Here is a 17,527-nt window from a genome sequence, read left to right on the forward strand (position 1 = left end):
TTTAAAGGCTTTATTGGATAAACATCTCCAATGAAGCTTTCCTAAGTCTTTGAACAAGAAGACAACCGGGTTCTATGCACCCAACTTAAACCGAGGGACTCGCACCGTCCTCCGCATGAATGCCGTTCCTGAAAATCCCCAACGGAGGGCACCGTGCTAAGAAATGGCCGACAATGCCACTCGAGCCAATGTGTTTAATGAAACCGTCGACCAGTAAGCCACTGACCCAACCGTCCCCTGCAAGAATGCCGGTCCCGGCACTCGCCAACTAGGGGTACAGTGCAACGCTGAGGTGATACTTCTGAGGTGGAGCGAGGGACCTCAGCTCCCCTACTACAACAATGGTCAAAATCCCCAAGTAGTCTGTGAGCCCGTTCTGGTGATAGAATGCGTAGGAGCAGCCGCTCGACTAACGCTAAGTTCCCCTTTGCCCAGCAAGGTAAGGAAACGGCCCAGCTAGACCTGTGGTAAGGTTCGGATGATTAAGCAGTAGCTGCCGCTCGACTGCTGGAGTGTCTCTGTGCCGTCCGGCACCCTCAACAATGGCCCCGACTAACCCCTCGGCAAGGTTCCCAAATACTCGCGCTCCGGTCCGGGCGGTTCGCGCAGGAGCAGACGCTCAACTCGCGTGTTCCCCGCACCTTGGCACACTTGGGCAGGATAAAGGAAAGTTAAAGGCGGTACCCTGTCTCGCGGCGACTCTCGGGGCTTCGGCTCAAGTTCTGAATATCCAACGCCGTTCTTGGCGGCTGCCATCACTTTATGCTCTTCCTGACGTGCGCATGCGCCGCGCACAGCCTGTCGGGATTGGTAGTCCGTTCGTGATGTTGCTGGGGATTGTAGTTCCGTTTTCGCTCGCCTTCGCAGTACCTGATGCAAACGTTCCCTATCCGTCCTCCGTATCCCCCCACGAACCATGACATTCTCATCCGATAGCTGTCTAATTGCTTCTTGTCAGTAATACTCCCTACTGAGAAGAACTACATTTCCCCCCTTGTCGGAGGGTTTCACTATGATGGTATTGTCATTCATCAGATCTTCGAGTGCCATCCTCTGGGCATCAGTTGTGTTGCTATTTTTCGAATTTGTAGCCTTTCTATACGTCAGCAGATCATTAGTCATTGCCTCAGTAAAAACATCTATCGCATCCCAGGGTGTTTGCGGGATGAAGACAGAAACCGGTTTAAAATGGCTTTCTTCCCTCTCTTGGTCCACTCCTTGCAGTATTGCTCGCTGAGCCATATCCATGGTACTTGGATTAGAGTCTTGCTCCAATCTTAAATCCTCAAGGGCCTCCAGACCAGGTAAATCCCTGCTGCTTAACATATCCGTTGCTGTTAATCTGGCTCCTTTTTTGATCGGGTCTTTGATATGTGGTCTCAGCTTGAAGTGTTTGTGGAGTTTCAACTTCCGCGTGAAACGAAAGAGGTCAATTCATGTCTGGGTGTATTCCAGACTATTACTGGGGCAAAATGTGAGACCAAGGCTTAAGAGTTCCATTTCTGTATCTGTCAATAACCTTTTAGTGAGATTGACCACGGTCAAATTGGTCACATCTCCTTGCTCATGATTGGTTATTTATTGTCGGAGCTTTTGCTCTTCCTCTTCCTCTTACTGCCGCCCCCTGCCATTCTGGTCTTCCTGTTGTGGCCTCTGGCTGTTTGCTTTCCCCCCCTCGTAGCCACAACTGTCTTAGTATTTTGAACTCGTCGTGAAAAGGGGTTACACTGGCCCTACCCCTTTGGTTGATCTTGGGGTCTAGTTGGTCGTCACTGGAATCATTCTCCGTTACCTCAGATTCAGAGGTTACCGCATCAGGGTCTGTTACTATTTGCGTGTTCTGGCGGAGTGCCTTTCTAGGAGCGTCGAACTTCTTTGCAAAAGTCAGCACGCAACCCTGTAGATAATCATTTTCATCACGATCATATTTCTCCTGCTTCCTGACTTTTATTTTCTGTTCATACTTTGTTAAACGGGATTTCATCACCCCCTTAAGTTCTAGCACTTTGTCCTCTTCTTCCTCCTTATCCAGCTCTTCCTCCAGGATTTTAATCTCCGCGAAAGCCTTCTCCCTGTCACTCCAGGCATACTTCACGAGAATCTTCAGTGTCCCCTCACAATATTGGGCTGTATGCTCCGCCCAGTCTGTGAGGAGTTGAGGGTCAGGGTGTTCATAGGACGGCACAGTGTATACTCTCAAGCCTCGAGGCACCCGATGTTCCTCAATATAGCTTGTTAGACTTGTTACCGCCCACCACTTTGGAACTTCACGTTCGTAAAGTCTCTCAAGTTTAGACATTTTGTCCTTCAATTTGCTGTTTTGTGGCTCCGCTGCTTTCACTGTCGATTCCGGCGGCTTTTCATGCCTTTTGAACATATCCTTCACTGCAGCGCGGCGTTCAGTCTCAGAAAACATTCTCATGAGTAGAGTAAAGCTTTTAATGTCTAATTGCCAGTTCCACCTCTGTGGACGTTTCTCCCTCCAAGACGCACTGCCGCAATGCCCAGCTGCTTGATATTGTAAGTACAAAAAAAGGGCTCACCGGCAGACGTACGCGTCGGAAACCAGCCCGAACTCCAAACGGTGCGGTCCTTCGCTATAGTCCTTCAGCTACGCTCGGCGCCCAAACAGCTGCAGCGGTGCACGCGGAAAAACAAACCGCTCGTTCTCGAAAGAAGATACCTCGTGCACTCACGGACGGGTGCTGTTGGCGGCTTGTGGAACGCCGCAAAACATCACGCTCAAATTTTTCTTGCTTCAGCAGAAAAAACAGCACTCCGAAGGGTATATATTTATATATCCTCACTCCTGTTGCACTTTGTTGATGCACTCGTACACGGGTGTTGTTACTGCCGAAAGTGCTGCCGCAATATATAACGCTCCTCGTCCCCTTCCTTTACCAAAAGAGACACAGCACTCGCGGGGGGAAAGTCATCGATTTTATTTGACTTTCAAATGCACCAGATGCGTTTCGGCATACGCCTTCCTCTGTGGTACGAGGGTATGTCGGACGCGGCCATATTTTTATATGTAAAGCATGTGATCACATTCAAAATGCTAGTAATGGATATAGCTAGCCTTTATACTAACATAGGCCATGTGGAAGGTTTAACAGCCATAGAAAGTTTCTTGGAAACTAGATCTGCGAAAACTTTTTAACACAATGAGATGCTACTAGAGCTATTGTCTTTTAGCCTAAAAAATTACATTTTTCTATATGAGGATCAGTACTACCAGCAATTAACAGGGGTGGCCATGGGCACATGTTACTCCCCGAGTTTTGCGAATCTCTTTGTAGGATGGTGGGAGGAACGGGTGGCATGGGCCAATAATAATGGAGAATGGACACAGAACATCATAGCCTGGTACAGGTATATTGATGATCTCTTCTTTTGGCAACAGACATTATGACACTACAACCCAAATGGAATGGCTGATTACAGTTGAGTAGCTACGTCATTTTCTTATTACCTGTGACTAGCGAAGTCAGACCTATACTGTAATAAGAAAATTAAGGATAAGATTATACAAGGGATTGCAGTCTTCCATGTATTCTATATCTATAATGCATCTGTCTGTGTGTGTGTGATGGAAGTCTGGTGTAGGAACCTGAAAGGCAATGGTTTCTATTAGAATTCGGTTCTGCTGGTTGTTCTGTTCTTGTATTGGAACATCTGAAGAACTTAGATTTAGTTAAAAGGTGATCCTTGTTGAAGGCAGAACTGCACTCATGGGCACTGTTCATGAAGCAAATTCATGTAAACATTTTAAATGAATTGCACATACAGATGAAAACGTAATTAGAGCCGGCCTTTGGTCACCAGAGACCATACAGAGCCCCTGTAGGAGGGCAACCATGTGAGTGCAAGGCGGGCTCCCTGCTTTTCAAGAAGGGTTAAACCTTTAGGCGACTCAAGAACTGCACAGCATAAACCAGGTTTTGTCGAACCACAGGTGGACATATTCCTCTGAGGCTTTCCTTGTCATGGAGGCTGTCTCCACCAGATGCATAAGTTCAGGTGGTACTTAATTTATAAAAACAATAAGTGCCAGGGCTCTCCTCAGGAGGCCAAGGTAGGTTGCACCAACCATTCCCCCTGCCAGAGTTGCCAATGACAATACCAACTCAACTACTAACCATCACACTCCTACAAGTGTGACAAATCAGACTATCCTAAGCCCCCAGAGCTTTAAGAATGGCTTGGGTGGGCGGTATTAGCCATATTTAATTTAGATTGAATTAATAGACACATGTTGTTGTGCTCATCTCTAAATTAGACAAACACAGCCACCATGTGGCAGACTGTCATATGTTCTAATGCTGACAATTAAGTGCTGGGGCAGAACATTGAAAAACACCCGCTCAAATTAAGCACTGGGGTGACAGAGAGGATTTGGGAACACAGATGCCCATTTTTCTGGTGGCAGTCAGTCCACTAAGGTCTGCTAACCCAATGGGCATGTTATGGGCATTAGGAGCTCTTACTTCCGAGTGCAGTGCCCCTTACCTCAGAGACAGAGGCCCACAGCTGTTGATCCACCCCTCCGCAGTCTCAGAGAGAGATCACTGGTATCAGTCCAACACATGGGTAGACTCAAAAGGGGCATTGGAAGACACTATTTCCCCACCTGCTCGCGTGACAGGTTGCTTCTTAACCATGTAAACTCAATCTCCAAAGTAGGTGTAGGATTCTTTTGGGACAAGTATGATCAGCACCACTCTGGAAGAGGTAAGAGGCAGGTGCCCAACCACCTCACTAGTGCAGCTGCGCTTGAGCCACTACGGCATTTGATGGTGATGATGTATAGATATACTTCGATATAGACTGAAAACATTACATGGTTCTGGTTTATATCCCATGTGAGTGTGAACCCAGGTTTCTGGAGAGTTGTGGCCATGTTTCTTAATATTTCATCCTGCTGCAATAGGTGCATACTGTACATAAATGATCAGTTTACCTTATATGCAGCTTACATTGTTTCTTTTATTGGAAGGTGCATTGTGGGTGTATTATTGATAAGTCTACATCAGGAAGAGAGGCATTTTGGTTTAAAGACAACATACATCAAGTGCCCTTATATAACGTGAACACAGGGGGCAGCTAGTATTTGTGTGTTATTTTATGTTATGGAACTTTTGTATGGTACAGTATTTAGATTGGTATGGCCTTGCAGTGTCACGGAGCTCTGGTAACTTCATTCCCTGGTTTTAAGCATTCGGATACATATGGAGCCTGTTTTCTGATTGAGTTGGATCATTAGTTGTGTAGATGTGGTCATTGTGTTTCTTTTGTATAACTGTGCAATTGCATGTGTGGTTTAATTGTATGTGAAGCCAAGTATTTGTTATCAGTTTGGGTATGTGCCATCTGGGAAAACTGATGTGTGCATTGCCTGGATTCAATTATGTCCATGGGATGATTGAGAATATGGTATCTTCCTAGTGTCCATTTGTCTGTTTCATCCAGGCTAGCTGTGGGGGGGTTGGATGAGTGTTGTTGTAGTGTGTTATTTGTTGTCACAAAGTGGTATATTGTAAGAAATGTGGACTGATGTGGTGTGCTCAGTAAAGGCCAACAGTTTATCGCCTCTGATTGGCATCTTATGGGTGTGCATTGTTCAGGCTAATGTGTTCTGTTGGGTGTTGTGGTTATGTATTATTGTTGTTGGCACTACTGTGAACTTGGCGATACCTGAATGAATGGAATTTCTGAGCTGCCTTGGATGTGTGATCCCCGTTCTACCTAATGTATTTTCTAGGATATTGTGTGTTGTTTCCTGTTGGAAGAGACTGTTTTGTGTATACTGGCATCCAAATGCCTTTTGACCTGCAACACTCTACACTCATATGTGCAGCATCGTCCAGTGCACGTTGTTGTGAGTTTTGTTGAATGCTCTGCTTGCTGTTGTAAGTTTATTGATATCCAACCCTGTGAAATATGGGCTCAGTGTTAGATAGGTGTTAATATGTTTGTGGGTTGGTGCTTGGAGGGGAGTATTATCGTGAGCACAGCGATACCAAAGTGCATGGTGTATTGCACAGTGTTTGATGCATTTGCAGGATCTGACTGTCTAGATATTGTGCCCAACATGATGCAGGGCTATCCCATGGGTTAAATGCATAGGGTAGTTGTTATGTCGTGCAGGGTGCACAGGACTTGTGAGGTGACGGGCAGGGGAACTGGGCATACACTGAGTGCGCTATTAAATAAGGACACGGACACGTTGTTTCTGGGCTTCTCTCGTCTCGCACGCTGTCGCCCAACTGGCGTACGTGCGTGCGTAGACGTTATTTATTCAACATGAGTCACGTGGTAGTGACTTGTTCAGCCGGTTGCTCCACTGACTAGAACACTACATTCCTCCCCAACAAACATGAAAAACAAACATTTCTCAATAACACTGTCTTTCAGACTTTCTGCCATAGTTTGTCATCTGCCAGTAACGCTGCCCAACTGGGCTGCATTCACAACATAGGTGATCAAAAATAACAGTCTTACATTAAGTAGTCTCTCAAACGACTGGAAGGCACCGGATTCCTCCGCAGCCGATACTGGGACAACCCTCTGCTCGGAGTATCACCACCTACGGGTTCCACCTCCACTGAAACCTCTTCCGACCCTGAGTCCAGACCTTGTGCATTGCCGCTGCTGTTTTCACTCTCTTCTCTGCCACTCCTGATGGGCAATTCCTTAGGGGTTTCTGGACCTTCTGTGTGAAGGGGCATGTCCATTACAGTTCGAGGGCTGGCGGTGTTCCCGACTGGGGACTGCAACTGTTCTATGGCCACAGAGGGCATTGCATCGGCTCCACTAGGTTGGTACCTTTTAAAATGAGACACATTGCGAGTCACCATTTCCCTGCCTCTGGTAGCAATTATTCTGGTGCCCTTGACATTGACTACTGTCCATGGGTTGGACTCATAGAGCAGCCGGAATTTTCCACTGGTTTCCCGGTTCTTTAGTAATACCGTGTCCCCCGGAGCAATCTGGGGCACTTGGGCCCGTCTCCGTCGACTGACATGTGCATGTGATCACTGGCGTCGGGATTCGACTTGCCCTTCATCAGGGTCATCTGGCCGTCACTGCGGATGGTGAGGTATGGAGTCCATGACTACGCGACCCATGAGCAAGTGACCTGGAGCAACACCCGTGGTGGTGTGGGGTGTCTGTCGATAGTTCCTCAGGAATGTGAAAATGGCCAGTTCAAGGGGGTGACCCTTCTCGTGTGCAATCCTGATTACTTTATTGAGCGTGCGCATAAATCTTTCGGCCTCACCATTTGCTTGTGGCCATCTAGGTGTGATTCGACGATGTCGGATTCCTAATGCCTTCAGGTAGTTGGCAAACTCCTGGCCTTGGAATGGAGGGCCATTGTCAGTCTTGAGTTCTTGTATCAGCCCATGCGCGGCCATTTATTTATTTTTATTTTTAGAGTTTTGTATAGCGCGAACAAGACCCTTGGGAATCAGAGCGCTTCACATTACATGAGGTAGTTATAGTCTGTTTTGTTGTAGCAATTTTTCACAACATTAAGAGGTAGGTACATATATGTCACATAAAATGAAATATCAGAACACATTTCTACAAGCATATAAAGTATATCAACATAAAAAACCAAGGTTTAGTACATAGACAGTATAATGTGTGATTGAATCCAGCGATCCTGGGTGTTTATTTTCTGAGTCTGATTCATTCCATGAACATGCATTCTGCCTTCCCATGTTTTCACTATGGAAGGAATTTACTCATTAGTAAGATCTTAGTTTCCCTCTTAAAGGATATAGTGTTTTCAATCTTTCTAATGTTTGAAGGAAATGAATTCCAGATTCTAGGTGCTGCTCCTGAGAAAGCTCTGTCGTAAGTTTTCTTCTTCCTGAAGATGGCTGGTCTCAACGTTAGCTCCTTTGTGCTCCTGCCTGGTCTGTTCCCTCCAGATAGTTTAATTTTCTGAGCAAGGTAGCTGGGTGTATTGTGGTGGAGCGCCGTGTGTGTTATGCATGCCATTTTTAGCTGGATTCTGGCTTCATACGGTAACCAATTTAATGCCTTCAAGTGTGGCGAAATGTGGTCAAATTTCCTTGATCCAGTGACAAGTCTTGCCGCTGCATTGAGACATGCTTTCAAGGGTGCTGTTGAGATTTTTGGCAGCCCCGCTAGCGTCGTACATCCGTATTTAATCCTGGCGATAACTAGAGACTGAACTGCCAGTTTGAGGTCTGCTTTGGATATGAAAGGTTTCACTTTTCTGATGTAGTTCAGATGGTAGCGGGCTCTTTTTGCCATTGTGTTGATATGGGATTTCATGTTTAATTTCTCATCTAGTGTGATTCCTAGTGATTTCGCTGAGTCCACTAGGGTAGGGGTGCAATTTAATGCTGTGATCATATTGATCCATTCCTTCACTTCTGTGTGTGTCTTTGGTGGGGATATTAGTAAGAATTCCATTTTATGTGTGTTTAGTTTTAGATGGTTGTCAGCTAGCCATCGTAATGTCAATTTTAATGTCTCATGGTCATGATTTTCTCTAGTTTCGGAATGACCTCAATGGCACTGGTTGAGGAGATGACCTCCACCTCCGGATACTTGGAGTGATCATCAATGACCACCATCGTGTACCGTCCGTCAGGAAGACTGCGAAAGTCAAGACTGACACATGCCCAGGGAGATGTAGGCTGAGGTTCCACCATGATCAGGGCTGGTCTTGGAGGCTCTCCCGTCGCTTGACAGGCTGCACAGGATCGAACGGTGTTCTCGACTAGGTCATCCATAAGAGGAAACCACACCTTGGTCCGAAGGCGAGATTTCGTTTTCACCATGCCTTGATGGCCTACATGAGCCAGTTGAACAACCTGGTCTGTTAGGGAAGAAGGGATCACCAGCCGGTGTCCTCGGAGCAGGCATCCTGTGTGGTCCTCATTCAGCTCCTCTCTCACATGATATAGACTGTCCATTATGCGTTGCGCCCCGGGAGTCAGGATTTTCCACTCCTCTTTTGCTTTGTGCCAGTTCCCCATTTGTACAGCCACTATGGCCCTTTGAAGGCAGTCATCCTGTCTTGTTGCTTCCGCAATGTGCTCTATGGATATAGGCAGCGGACAGGACTGGGCCGTGACACACCTTACGTATTCCTCGGTGTCGGCCGCGTCTTCCATTTCCTCCGGAGTTGCTGCTCGTGGGTGCCGTGATAAGTAGTCTGCTGGGTTGCGGGATCCGGGTTGGTATTCCACCTGGCAGTTGTAGTTTTGGAGCTGTAACATCCATTTTTCAATGCGTGGCGGAGGCTTGGTGGAAGTTCCTGAGAATAAGGCCAGCAGCGGCTTGTGGTCCGTGGCAACGACAGATGGTTTCCCATAGACATATAGGTGGAAGTGCCAGCACCCCCAGTGTATTGCAATCGCCTCTTTCTCAATCTGGGAGTACCTCTGCTCCGTTTCCGTCAGCGACCGGCTGGCGACTGCTACTGGGGCCCAATCCTCTTCTGCTACAAGTCCAACAGGACCAGCGTCCACCGCCACCAAGGTCAACTTCGGGGGGTCAAAGAATGCCAGAGTGGTGGCTTCTGAGATGGCTTCTTTGATTTCCTGGAATGCTCTCTCTTGTTCCGGGCCCCACCTCCATGGCGTTTCTTCTTTGGTTAACTCCAGTAGGGGTAGGGTTAGGTTATCTAGGTCACGCATGAATCTTCCACAGTAATTCACCATCCCAAGGAAGCTTCGGACTGGTGGGGGGTGCGGCCTCCTTAATGTCCTTTACTTTCTCTGGGTCTGGGTTGACCCCCTCGATGGAAAATGTGTAGCCGAAGAATTGTATCTTTTTCTTCAAAAATTCACACTTTTCCCTGTGCAGGGTGAGCCCAGCATCTCGTAGTCTCCGTAGTACTTGTGTCAGACGGCTATTGTGCTCCGGTATGGTTCTCGCATGCACCATGATGTCATCGCTGACATTAATCACGCCCGGGATGTCTGCAATGAGCTCTTGTATCACATTTTGGAAAACCTCTGCTGCACTAGAGATGCCGAAACTCAGGCAGGTGTATCGTCTGAGAACCAGCACGCACCCGCCATTTCACCTATGAGGTCATCAATGGTAGGGGTTATATGTCGTTCTCGCTTGATGGCGGCGTTGGGGAGCCGCATGTCCACACATATGCGCACCGCACCTGGTTGCTTGGGTTTCCGCGTGACCACGATGGGCGAAACCCATGGGGTTGGGCCTGTTACTTTTTCTATTATCCCCGCATCTTCGAGCTTCTTGAGTTCCTGTTCGACCAGCGGTCGCAAATGGAATGCTATTCTGCGGTGTCTCAGGGCTACTGGTTGCACTGTATTGTCAATGTGAAGGTGTACTTCTTTTCCTCGGAATCTTCCAATACCCTTGAACACGCCGGCAAATTCTGTCAGCAGCTGTTGAATAGATTCCTGATGGACTCCGAATGCGAATGATACCACTCCTAAGTCTTCGGCCGCCCTACATCCTAGCAGCATGCCCTGTCCATCTTCTGACACAAACACATTGGCAATAATGGACCGGTCTCAATGCGATATCGAGGTCTTGAACTTCCCTCTGATCTTCAACGGGGTTTCTTGTCCATATGCGAACACGGTGATGGTTGATGGAGTTAGTACGGGCGGTGGATCTAAAGTTTGATGCAAGGCTGAGGCCATCAGATTGATGGTCGCTCCTGTGTCCACAACTGCCATGACTTCTTGAGTGCCTACTTGGATGCCACACTGCGGTAGACTTCTGGCTTTACGAGTGGTGTTGCCAACCATGTGCACCTTGTGCACCGTTCGTTCCTGCTCCTCATCATCATCCATGTCACTTTGGCTCGGATCTCCTTCTGGTATGGTGTTTACAACCTGGCGGGGCTTCCGGTATTTCTTCGCTCAACATACTTTTCCGAAGTGATTGTAGCGTCCGCACCCCGAACACCTTTTCCCCTTGGCAGGACATTCTGCTGCTGGGTGCAGTTGTCCCCCACAGTATCCACACGACTTGGATTCTCCCGTCTGAGCGTTTCCAGCTCCCCTTTTAGCCCATTTTATCGGCGACTTAACGGTCACTTTGTTAACTGGTTCGGCTTTCACTGGGGCCAGGAGGGCTGCTTCCATGTGTGCAGCCCGGGCTTTCGAGAGCTCCTTCGTACGCCCTAAAGTTAGGCTGTCCGCTAATGATTTACCTGATTCCTCTAGGATCCGTTCTCGTAGTTTGGCTGATGAGCAGCCTTGGATTATCTGACCACGGACCTCTTCCGTGACATCAGTGAAACCACACGTAGACGCAAGATTCTTTAGGCGCGCGTGATAGGTGTCTAACGACTCAAAAGATTCAAAACTGCTTTGCTACCAGACGGACTGACAACTAGTCTGTTTGCTGTGTGTCACAGGACGGAGCGCGCTGTTTGAATGATTGCTATTTGACAGCCTGCTCATTTTTAACTTGCACTTAGGAAATACTTTTAAAAACCTCTAATTATTGTGCTTAACATTTTGTATGATTTGTGTGCTCACCTTGTAATTGCACGATCATTTTTCGAGCCGCATTGCTCCCCGTTCCACCGCAGCAAGTGCTGTTTGTGTGGAGGGAGACATCACGGCAAAGAGGAAGTGAGATCCTCACTTCCTGGGGCAAATTAGACGCGGCCATCTTTGCTGAGGTTGGCGGTCCAGTTGTTGGACAGGACCAAGCCCAGCCCTTATTTAGAGGACCTGTGGGGAGACGCGAGCAGATTCAAAACTGCTTTGCTACCAGACGGACTGACAACTAGTCTGTTTGCTGTGTGTCACAGGACGGAGCGCGCTGTTTGAATGATTGCTATTTGACAGCCTGCTCATTTTTAACTTGCACTTAGGAAATACTTTTAAAAACATCTGATTATTGTGCTTAACATTTTGTATGATTTGTGTGCTCACCTTGTAATTGCACGATCATTTTTCGAGCCGCATTGCTCCCCGTTCAACCGCAGCAAGTGCTGTTTGTGTGGAGGGAGACATCACGGCAAAGAGGAAGTGAGATCCTCACTTCCTGGGGCTAATTAGACGCGGCCATCTTTGCTGAGGTTGGCGGTCCAGTTGTTGGACAGGACCGAGCCCAGCCCTTATTTAGAGGACCTGTGGGGAGACGCGAGCAGATTCAAAACTGCTTTGCTACCAGACGGACTGACAACTAGTCTGTTTGCTGTGTGTCACAGGACGGAGCGCGCTGTTTGAATGATTGCTATTTGACAGCCTGCTCATTTTTAACTTGCACTTAGGAAATACTTTTAAAAACCTCTGATTATTGTGCTTAACATTTTGTATGATTTGTGTGCTCACCTTGTAATTGCACGATCATTTTTCGAGCCGCATTGCTCCCCGTTCCACCGCAGCAAGTGCTGTTTGTGTGGAGGGAGACATCACGGCAAAGAGGAAATGAGATCCTCACTTCCTGGGGCTAATTAGACGCGGCCATCTTTGCTGAGGTTGGCGGTCCAGTTGTTGGACAGGACCGAGCCCAGCCCTTATTTAGTGCACGGATGGTAGCGACGCGCAGCGGGCGCACCAATGGCGCGCCGGAGGTGCGCCAGAGGTAAGCCCGTCTGCGCCCGTCCGCGCGCAGGCCGGGCGCAGGGCCAGGAACCCTGCTGGTAACATCGAAACTGGGAGCTATAGTAGACAGGAACTGCTAGCCCTACAACCGGAGCCCAGCTGTGATCTATACAAACTAGATCCTTCACATTGGACAGGCCCGGTGAGTTGCCAGAATTGCCACTGTACCTTCTCGTGGTCTCAAGTTTCGGCACTCTCAGCATCTCATAACACCCTAAAGGTAGGCTTAATCAATGCTAGATCTTTGCCACAGCATGCCCAGCATATCCAGGACCTACTGATCGATGATAACTTAGACTGTCTCTTCATCACGGAGACATGGCTTAAACCATGGTGCACCCCTGATGTGGTACATGCCCTGCCTCCAGGATATGGTATCCAAAGGGTAGATAGAGGAAAAGAACAACGGGGGGAGGAGTGGCCATTATATATAGGGACACACTTGGCTGCTCGGTGACAGAACTTCATGAGCTAAAAGATGCGGAAGGGATGGGCTTCTGTGTTAAAATTAGTGATAACTTCTCCTTTGCTGGGGCACTGATCTATCGCCCACCGGGATCATGTATAGGATTTCTGGGGAGTATTGGAGAAGCGCTTAGTCCACTGATACTTAGGTACTTTAATTTTACAATGCTGGGGGATATAAACATCCATCTAGAGTCCACAACGGATGCATCTGCTGCCTCCTTTAGGGAAACCATGGATGTATTGGGTCTTATCATCTGTAACACTCAAGCCACCCATGAGGTGGGACACACGATAGATTGCATTGCCACTAATCTAGATACACTAACAACAGACCACCCTAGACCCCAAACGTGGACTGATCACGCGTTGATCCCTTTTATGTTTCCTCTTGAAATTAACAGAAAGAATAAGCATGTGGAAGAATGCAGTCAGGCCAGACGAGATGATTGGAAAGCTATAATGACCCACCCAGAATTAACTACAATGGCCAGAGATTGTAGACCCAAGCTAGTAGGACCTCGAAATCCAAATACCTTTAGGGCATGGATGAACGAATTGAAAGGCATAGTTGGACAGGGGAGAAACAAAATGAGACACGGGAAAAAGAAGACTTCCGCCCCATGGTTCGACCGAGAACTCAAAAATAAACAGGGGAAGCTACGAAGAGCTGAACGTAGCTGACGGAAAAACTATTGCAGCACAGAGCGCGGCAAATACAAAAAGATTAAGAGTGCCTACCATGCGCAAATCAAACAGGCAAAAAAGATGTATTTTATATCAGCAATAGAAACAGCTAACAGTAAACACAAAGCGATTTTTAAAATTGTGAATGATTTTAATAAACCCAAATGTTTAGTGCAGGACATTCCGCCCTCACAGATGCTCTGTGATACTATCGCAGACTTCTTTGAGGAAAAGGTACAGGGTCTGACGAAGGACTTTGAGGTCCCAATACCAGAGTCAAGGAAAGAGGGTGATATAATAAGGCAGGAGGAAACTCAGCTAGCAGCCTTCCGAGCCATCAGTCTGGAGGAGACTAAGCGAGCAATTTTGGCAACAAAATCAGGATCACCATTTGATCCGTGCCCCATTAGACTCCTGCACCTTATTGTAGAAATTGTCAATCCAGTAATAAATGACATTGTCAATACCTCACTGACGACGGCCAACGTCCCCCCAGAGTGGAAACTGGCAGCAGTGAAACCACTGCAAAAAAAACAACTTCCCGATCCCACCACACTATCAAACCTACGACCCATCTCACTACTTCCGGCACTGTGTAAAATCACAGAGTCGATGGTAAATAAACAGCTTACACGCTTTTTGGAAGATAGTGAAGCATGGCATCCTAACCAAGCAGGTATCAGGACTCAACACTCCACGGAATCGGCTTTCCTGTTCACTACTGAGACTATCCGCTCAGCTCTAGACCAAGGTAAGAAGGCCGTCCTGATCTTATTAGATCTGTCGGCGGCCTTCGACACAGTCTCACATGTTATCTTAATAGACCGGCTAGTAACATCTGGAATTACAGGCACAGCCCTGGAGTGGATCAAGAACTTTTAAGTGACAGGAGGCAAGTGGTGACCCTGGGGGAATTCTGCTCCAGTGAGAAACCACTGTCGACGGGAGTACCTCAGGGTTCACGACTTAGGCCCACTATACCTAAGGAAAAAATTTGTGAGATACTGTCCAACTCGAGCCCTACGATCCTCAAATGCCAATTTGCTGACCGTTCCAGGGTTCAGACTTAAAACCCGAGGGGGCAAGTCCCTGGCGGTATTAGGTGCAAAAGTGTGGAATACTCTCCCTTTACACCTGAGAGCATTGGACAGGGAAACAGAGTTCCGTAAACAATTAAAAACCTGGATTTTCAATCTTCAAGACACAATTGCCAGGGATCTAGTGTGATTCCGGATCTGGTCAAGTCAAGCAGTAAGGCAACATTACACCGGTTGACCATACATGGGCGCCTAGATGCTCCTTGGAGCGATTGTTGCGCGATATAAATGGGCAATTACATTACATTACATTACGACTCCTCTGGCAATTGTCTCGCCTGCCGGAATATGAACCTCTCACAGTCCTAGTTAGCCATAGGCTCAAAGTGCGCGTTCAGGGCATTGATTAGCGTGTGGTGGTTCTTTGGGGTAGCTTCCACTAGCGTTTTCGCTATGTGGTGGACATCCTTGCCTCCTAAGTGAAGGACCATGGCTCTTTTTTGCTCTTTGTGAACTTTGGTGGCTTCAAAGAAGATTATTAACCGGTCCACCCAGTCTTTCCACTTAGGGGCTAGCGAAGATGGGGAGCCCTCGACCACGAACGGCTCAATGGGGAGTAATGTGGCCATGACGCAGACCTTGGCGCGTTGCTGGGTAGACGGGAGGTGGCTCTGTTCTTGATTTTACCCCTGTGCGCTGCTCGATGCGTGAAGCACTCTGCTAGTGATGGCCGTGACAGCTTGGGGTTACCAATGCTTGTTGGGGGAATTTGATGATCTGACTGCAGACGTGTGGGTGATGGTCAGATAACTCTGTCCGTGCCTCGTGTTAGGGACTTTGTTGGCACCTGCTCGGTTTATTCCACTACAGTGTTCACTCCCTTGCCATGCCCCGTTTTTACTGCACACCTCTGGATGCTGCCTTCGTGGGGTTGGATGGCCTGGTGCTGGGGTGTGGCTCGGCGGTGTTTCCTTGGCAAGGCAAAGCGCTATGGTCGGGTTGGATGTGCAGTTATAGTCCTTTCCTTTCCACCTGCGAGCAAAGAGGCCCAACGAGTGTGAAGTCTCTCGGCACTCCGTGTGGAGGGTTGCCCCTCCCCCCGCTCGCACTCGGCCACGTGGCGCCAGGCCTGGATCCGGCCGTATTTTATGCTCCTTGTGAGTGGGCCGCTGCGCCTCACCTGGGGCTTCTCGCGCTGTGAATGCGGCGGCCGTAGCGAGTCTTCCACTCTGGTGCGCGGAGGCAGCCGCCCCTCGGGGGTCACGCCGGGCACGAGCGCCGCGAGTCAAAGACAGAGCTCACGGCCGCCCCAAAGCAGACACAGCGACAGAACAGCAGCGAGGGCACATCACACCCTCGTCGCCAGCTGTTATGTCGTGCAGGGTGCACAGGACTTGTGAGGTGACGGGCAGGGGCACTGGGCATACACTGAGTGCGCTATTAAATAAGGACACGGACACGTTGTTTCTGGGCTTCTCTCGTCTCACACGCCGTCGCCCAACTGGCGTACGTGCGTGCGTATACGCTATTTATTCAACATGAGTCATGTGGCCGTGACGTGTTCAGCCGGTTGCTCCACCGACTAGAACACTACAGTAGTCAATGCTAGCCACATGTTTCCAGACATACACAATTAACAGAAGCCACTCTGACACGCTTCGATCAGCATGTCCAGGAAGGCACATGGATGCATTCCTTTTGACTTTATGCACTGTAGGCAAGTATGTGTGGCCAACTGGGCTTCTGACATTTGATTTCCACTCCTGTCTCTTCTCTGCTTTCCCCTATGTAGGCAGCAGTAAGCCATATTCGGATCCAAATGGAGGAGTTTCACCGGTGGGTGGTGAGGGGGGTAGTATTGTGCACATAGTCGAGAAAATGGGCTACATGTGTATGGAATTGTACAGACGATCACAAAGAGGCCAACAAGGAAGTAGGATAGTGCACACACTAAGACAGATGAACACAGTCAAATTTCAAGTACAAACTGCTGCTGATAGTAAAGGGTCAATCCAGAGGATTTTCTTCCCATGCTATTTGTGACAAAAAACACCCTATATCGAAATTTGCCTAAATGGGAGCGCTGGAGAATACTAAAACATTCAGTGAAATAACTAGATATGTAAAGTCACGATGCCTGCAATTGACAGGGGATTGGGCATAACTTTTCAAAGGCTAATGCAGCCCTAAGGACGGCTCCGAATAAAACAAAATAGATCAATGTCAGTGATAGCCGAATGTCGGAAGAAATATGATCATGCCCTTATTCAGAGAAAGAAGTCCATTAAAGAAGAGGTGTGGGCTGCTATAGTAACAGCAAGTAATGAGAAGGATAGCCTTGTTTTTGGACAGTGATAAACCATCCTTATTTTAGAGCAAGGGTGTACCTACCATGGAAGTGACAAACCCTTCACGTGAACAGGTTACTCATTTTAGTAGTATTCATACAACTTCTGGGGGGGACTTAAAGGATAGAGAGGGTTAATGAGACCATAACCCCCAATGTAGTAAGGCCCACTTCACATTTGAACCTACATTGCGAGAAGTGGTCACTGCAATAGCTAAATGCCCAAATGCTAAAGCCCAAGTTCCAGATGGGGTGCCGCCAGACCTTTTTAAGGCCAACATCGAGTTCTGGGGACCCCTCTTGACGAATGTTCTTAAGTCTGCATGTAAATCAGAGAAATTAAGTACCTTTAAGAAAGGCTGGAGTGATCCCAGTTGCTGCTGCCCAGTCTCCTCATTGGA

The sequence above is a fragment of the Lissotriton vulgaris genome, chromosome 3_1 (genome assembly GCF_964263255.1).
Source record: "Lissotriton vulgaris chromosome 3_1, aLisVul1.2, whole genome shotgun sequence".
In the NCBI taxonomy this organism is placed as follows: Eukaryota; Metazoa; Chordata; class Amphibia; order Caudata; family Salamandridae; genus Lissotriton; species Lissotriton vulgaris.